The following is a 6,779-nucleotide window of genomic DNA, read 5'->3' as shown; positions in this document are numbered from 1 at the left end:
AATATTTGAAATTGTTCTTTGTGTCAGAGCGCTGGAGTTCGTCAGAAATAGAACGCGGCATCAGTTTACTGTCATGGATTTGTCATGTCGCGTTGCGTCGCATCCACAGCAGAGAACATCACTGGATTCTATTTGCTTTTTTCACATCACGCCGCTCGCGTCTGGTGTAGACACTTTGTTTTGGTATTTGTGAATCTTAAGTATATTCATAATCTGCTTTACATTTACCTGGCACTGGAAGTCCTTTCTCAAACTTGTAACTTTCATGCTTGGAGCAGAACCATGTATCGTTCATTTATATTTCTACATGGCTCCCTGCAATACAACTCTGATTCTTCAATCGCGCCATCTAGTGGTCTGTTATTGATACAACCACAACTTCTACAACTGATAACAGAGCACTCAAGCAGGTACTGGGAGTCATGTTGAGGTCATTAAAATATGTCAAATTAATATTTTGCGTTAAATTATTTACTTACCAGGCAAGTGGCCGAATGATAAGCGGGAAAATTACGCAGTGTAGTATTTATCACCCTGCAGAGGTTTCTTTTGCAAAATAATCTGCTGACTGTACACTATCCCTCAGCCTTGCTGTGCCCCTCAGTTTGGGAACCACTGGAGTAGGCGATTTGTGCTCTATTAATTTGGTCTGTTACGATGCTCTATGTGTCTGATTACTAATGCCTGTGTAGTACGGCGTTGCACACAAGAGGACAAAAACGTTCAGCCTCGACTCTTTATCGTCATTTGTGTTAAAATTTGCAAAGCATACCAAATTGAACAAAACAATATAAATGCAAAATTTGAATTCATGAATATATAACGGTATCCACGGTATAGCAAAATCCATATCATGGAACAACAATACCGGTAGTCACGTTCATACCGGTATAGCGCCCACCCCTACTACCGAAACAGTCATCATTGTTTTGGTAGTGACAAAAGGGAACACATAATCCTTTATTTGGGGGAAATAATTTTTTTTTTAGTACAGTTATGCAGATTTTTACTATTTTAGTATGGTTGTAGTAGTGTTTTAGTAAGCAAGTTAAAATTCTGTAATGTGATGTGGTCGCATTACTGTCACTACCGAAACATGGGATGTTTTGTCAAAAATAAAGCATACTGAATCATCAACTAAGATGTTATGATAGTGTTTGGTTCAATATATATTTAAACTAATGAATCCTTAACTTTGAAATCAGTATGATCAACTTTTTGCCTTTTAGAAAGAAAGATTGAATTCAAAACACAACAAATCTCAAATTACACTTGAAATATTGTTAAAATTGTATCTAATTATTGATTTACCTCTGAAAACTTAAAATAGCAAAAAAATATATTTACAAGGTAGATGTAAGCAAAATCTTATAAGGTCAATATAACTTTTCTTATTAAATTATATTTTACTGTGTTTTGGTAGTGACAAATTTGGGCAGAGGAAAAATATTCCAAAACTTTCTGAAAATACAAAATGAGAATTAACTGCACAATTACTAAAAATGCGTACCTTGGATATTATACAGTTTGCATACATAAATTGTGAAAAAAAAAATTTCTCAAGATGTTTCCACCTCTGACTTTGCACCAATTCTGTAGAATGGCCCATATATTAGTATTTTTAATGGGTCACAGACCCTAAGAGCTTTATTTAATACTAATTTAATATTCTGATCTTATCAGTTAACCGTTAATGTTCAGAAAACAATCGGTGGTTGTCGGTTGGGAAAATTAACCGAAATGAGCATCCCTACCCAGTAGGGCTGAATGATTAATTGCATTTGCGATATGAAAAAAAACGTGATTTTTTCATCGCAGAGGCTGCGATTACACTCGGTCACGTGACACACGAGAGTAAAGAGGTGTGTTCGACTTGAAGATCGATCGGTGTACGACATCAAAGTACAGCGAGAGAAAGCATGGAGACGTCCCGCTCTCTTATAGCTCTCGCAGTACTTTGATGACACACATCCATCGGTCTAAGCAGCGCTGCTTCAAGTCGAGCACGGGCCATCAGCAGAAAAAGAAAATAAATAAAACAGTAAACAGCCAAAGGACGTAACTTAGAAATCAAAGAAAAAATAAACAAATTCTACTGTTCCTAATATTCTGTATGTTGCTCAAAAACAAAATATATTGTGTTCAGTGGAAAAAAATATTGTTTTTTTTACCCAGTCATTTAAAAATAACACATTTTAGAGCTGTAATGAGAACACCGTGATACCGTGATATTTTTGCTTAAGGTTATCATACAGCCAAAATCTCATACCGGCCCATGCCTAGTAGTGTGGTAAATCAACAGATTTGTTTTTATATTTCTGCATATAATTTTTTGTCAATATCGCACGCCCCTACATGTCATTCATATCAATTCATGCATCACCTAATTTCATCGTAACATATAGGCCTGGCCTACAGAAAAGAACATTTATGTTTAATTATCTAATAGTGTGTTGGTCATACTATATACAATGATTTATAGCTCGTCTTTGTTGAATAATACAGAACATAAAGAGCTTTAAAAAATAATTGCATATTAAACCGCAAACGCAATATTGGTAAAAAAAAAAAAAAATCGCTATTAGATTTTCCTAAATCATTCAGCCCTACTACCCAGCATCACCGAGGAGGCAGGTTTATTACTAAGAGCACAACCGCACAAAGACAAAGACACTCTGTGACAAACACGACTTGTTTCATTGTTCTTGTGCAAAAACTAAGCAACATACAGTGATCAAAATTAGAGAACCTGCAATTTCTTAAATTTCAATGTCACTTCTTAGTCCTTTTTGAAGTTATCCTAACAGGGGTAGAAGGACAGCTTAAGCATATTTAATGAACTGCATTCTGAAGCACAGTATAAAAAAAACTTAAAATTAGATATTTGAAAAAGAACTTGGAGAACACAGAATTAGAGAACACTGTCAGATACCTCCAAGTTATTGGTGTTAATCTGGCACCTGATGCTAATGTCCTTGATTACATGACAAACCCTATTAGGGTTGTGCTGATAGACGATAGCATCGTGTATCGACGATAGTCAGAGATATCTACGATAGCAGATGTCTTTGTCGATAGTCAAGACAATATTAGGCTCATTCTCCTATTAATGTATTAAATTATAATAATAATAATGATGATTATCATTATAATGATGATTAGGCGGCCTATTATAATTCGGCTATCAAATTGCCCTGCTATTTCACTTCAGCACCGCATTTCACACACACACACACACGCGCGCGCGCGCGCAAATGAGGATTAAAGCCTGTAGCTGGTGAAGGAGTCTCCAACCACAGACGTACATCATCTGCTGATATAAGGTATTTCATTGCACTTTAACAAGTAATCTGAACGGCCTATATATGTGCAATATTTTAACCGGGCCCTCACTAACTGAGTTTAATGCCACAGTTATGTTAGAAGATCTCATTCTTGTTTCTGTGGCGGTGCGTTGGGCTCGTGGTCCGGAGCGCTGTATGACTGATGTATCAGTTCAATTTAACTTTACTCCAAATATATGAACTTACCCGTTTGAAATACTTAATATTTAACGTGTTTGTTTATATCCAATATTTAGTGTTAAACTGTTGGTCTTTAAATTAAATCTACAATTGATTTTCACCGTTGACTGATTTTGCAGACTTTTTAGACTGATAACGTCTGTGTGCCGATGCGGCAAACTTGTCACAGTACGCACGGTATGACAGTTGTGTCCGACTATATATGAACTAGCTGTTTTAAATACAGTATTTTGATATTTAAAATGTTAGTTTATCAGTATGTTTGAAAGTATATTACTTCGATTATTGGTGCTTCTATAGGCTCACTCTCGCTCACCCGCACGGTTTAAAACAGCAAATAGTTATGCTATGACAAGTACAGAGAGTCTCTCTCTTGCCCCACCCATGCACGATAATATCGTGTATCGTCGATCTCACAGGCTGACGATATGACGATTTGAAAAATGACCATATCGCCCAACACTAAACCCTATTTAACTAGCAGTATTCCTCCAATTTTCACTGATATTGCAAGATGGCTAGCAGCTCTAAGGTGACTGAAACCCTGCGACAGAAGTATGTCCAGATGAAAGCCAAAGGGATGACCCTTTCAGCCACTGCAAGAGAAGCAGGTCTTTCCAAATCTGTGATTTCTCAAATCCTGCAGATTTACATTGACACTAATTAATTCAAGTCTCCCAAAAAGGCTGGTCGTCCACGGAAAACCAAATGCACGAGAAGACAGGAAAATGTGCTTGGAAATGACTTTCAATGGGGAATCGGTTCAACACTGCAGCTGGAACTGCTTGCCAGTTCAGCACTGAACAGGGTAAGGATCTGTCTCTGGATGTTTAAGAGAAGTCGGACTGAAAGTGCACTCTGCATTCACCAAGCCTCTCATCAGCAGAAAGAATGTAAAGGCTAAGCTCACCTTTGCTGTGGATCATGTTGTGTGGAGAGAGGTGAACTGGTCCAAAGTTCACTTTAGTGATGAGAGCAAGTTTAATTTATTTGGGTCCGGTGGGAAACACTGTTTGGCGTCAAACTGAGGAAAGACTGAACCCAAAGTGCGGAAAGAAGTCAGTGAAAGCTGGAGGAGGAAGTGTCATGGTTTGGGGGATGTTTTCTGCAGCAGGAGTTGGGCCTCTTATACAGACACAATGCAGAGTGAATGCAAATGTTTATCAGAACCTCCTGCAGCAACATGCCTTTCCTTTCCTGCAAGCGTCTCACAATTCGCCTGCAATTTTCATGCAAGATAATACTCCTGTCACACTGCAAAACAGGTAAAGCACTTCCTTGAAGCTGAAAACATTTAAATAATGAAATGGCTGGCTCAGATTCCTGATTGAAATTCTCTGGAAAATCTGTGGTGACAAAGTTATGGCTACAAAACCCACTACAGTCAACAAACTATGGAAGAGAGTGGAAGAAGAGTGGACCAAGATCACACCAGCGCAGTGAGAGAAACTAGTGATGTCTCGCGGCCTCAGATGTGCTGAAGTCATTCAAAGCAAGGGCCTCTACACTTCCTACTAATTTCTGACAGCTCTAACCATCCAAAAATTTTAGTTGTAATCTTTTATACTACAGTGATTACTGTTCTCTAATTTTGATCATTGTGTTTTCCCCAAGTTAGTTTTTTTTTTTTTTGTTGAAATGCTTTGGATATTTTGTCAAACATGTTAGTAGAACAGTGGTATACCTACAGCTAATTTTCCTTCAAATTTTGAGCGATGAAGATTAACAATATTTCAGGAAAAAAAAACAGGTATTTATAGATTGTTCTCTAATTTTGATCTCCACTGTACATCTTAAAGTGGTTAAATTCCCCAAGAGACTATACAAGAAACTTTTTTTAGCCTTCTAAAAAAGTATTTAATGTGCATAGCGTGGGGGCGGGGTGGCTCTTTGTTTAAACGAGGGAGGCTTTGATGGACGGCAATGTGCGTCTTCACTCTTGCTTGTCCCCCAGTGGCTGCGCATTCAGCGCTCGGCACACTTCTCGAATCCATTCACCACACCGTCTCACTCGCTCACTCTTTTGAGGCGGTGGCCTGTCTGATCACCAAAGCAGCAACACAAGGCTTCACAGGAACTGAAGACTCCCAAGCCCTGGTGGGACAGGCCTGCTAGTTTTAGAAGGATAAAACAAACAGGGTGGACAAAGTTAGATGCTTGGCCCCTTCCTTCTGTTGTGCCATCCACCTCTCTGCACTCTGTCTTTGAGGTTCAATGTCACACAGAATTCAACTTTTTTTTTCCACTAGAGCCTGGAGAGAAGACAAGGCAGAGGCGCTTGTTTGAGGACAAATAAGCAAGCAGTCTGGCGTAAAGGTGTTGTAGTTAGACTTGAGCAAACAGACACGCTGGTCCTGCGAGCGAAGAGCTTTGAGTACACACATTGCAGCACTTCCTATGCAACCGCGACTGTTGTGGTTTTCGTATCTGAGTGCACAGGATGTAGCTAAGATAATCTGCGAAAGAGAAAGACACTCTGCATCGACATGAGATGGAAATCAAAGGGCCAACAGAACTGCCCACCCAGGTTAGGTGGTTATGCAGTTAGAAAACAACCCCACCGACTAAAATGGGGGCTTTGCTATAGTTGCTTGGGAAACTGCCAATAAATTGAAGGTGAGAGGTGTGTATTTGCAATGCAAAACAGTCTTCTCATGAGGGGAAAGAGCCACATGCAATACAGCACTGAGGAGGGATCTTTCTGAAGTGTTTGATGGCTGTGTGTGTATATGGAAAACAAACCTGGGCACACAGACGCTCACATTTTACCCTAGGTGTGGTCTGATAATAACGCCAACAGACACGAGGCCAAGACTTTTAACATCCAACCTAGTTTCCCATACTCCACTTGCATGAAAAGAGTAACTAAACACTGAAAACGTTAAAAGAGCCGATAAGACAAACAAATGGAGATGGGGAAGGGAAATGAATGACATGCTCGCATCAAATGCTAGATGTGCTATATGCAGCCCACTTTTTGAGAAATGGGGCCACACAGTTTAAAAACTATCCACAGGGGCTCACCAGCGCCACACATCCAGCTCTGTAGCAGATTTGGTCAAATTCAGGCCGGCAAGATTAATGAGACAGCATTGTGAACTAACTAGCATTAGGTGCCATTTTGAATGGAGATATCCCCCCCCCTCCCCTTTTCCACAAACACGCACACACTTTCGTCCCTCCTCCCCCTTCAGATGACCTACTGGTCTGGCACTGTGCTGCAGATGAGCTTGCTTTGGCCCGGCCATTTTCCTC

The 6,779-nt window shown here is 39.6% G+C and overlaps 1 protein-coding gene across 3 annotated transcripts in view; it reads right to left on the bottom strand.

The window, feature by feature from the left end:
* Nucleotides 1-6,779, bottom strand: part of LOC107689390 (chromodomain-helicase-DNA-binding protein 7-like) — a 43,316-nt gene that overhangs the window by 35,314 nt on the left and 1,223 nt on the right. The gene's annotated exons all lie outside the window — the stretch shown is intronic.

The sequence above is a fragment of the Sinocyclocheilus anshuiensis genome, unplaced genomic scaffold (assembly GCF_001515605.1).
Source record: "Sinocyclocheilus anshuiensis isolate Anshui unplaced genomic scaffold, SAMN03320099.WGS_v1.1 scaffold1291, whole genome shotgun sequence".
Taxonomy (NCBI): Eukaryota; Metazoa; Chordata; class Actinopteri; order Cypriniformes; family Cyprinidae; genus Sinocyclocheilus; species Sinocyclocheilus anshuiensis.
The sequence above is the reverse complement of the archived record's forward strand: the minus strand, read 5'-3'. Positions and strand labels throughout refer to the sequence as shown.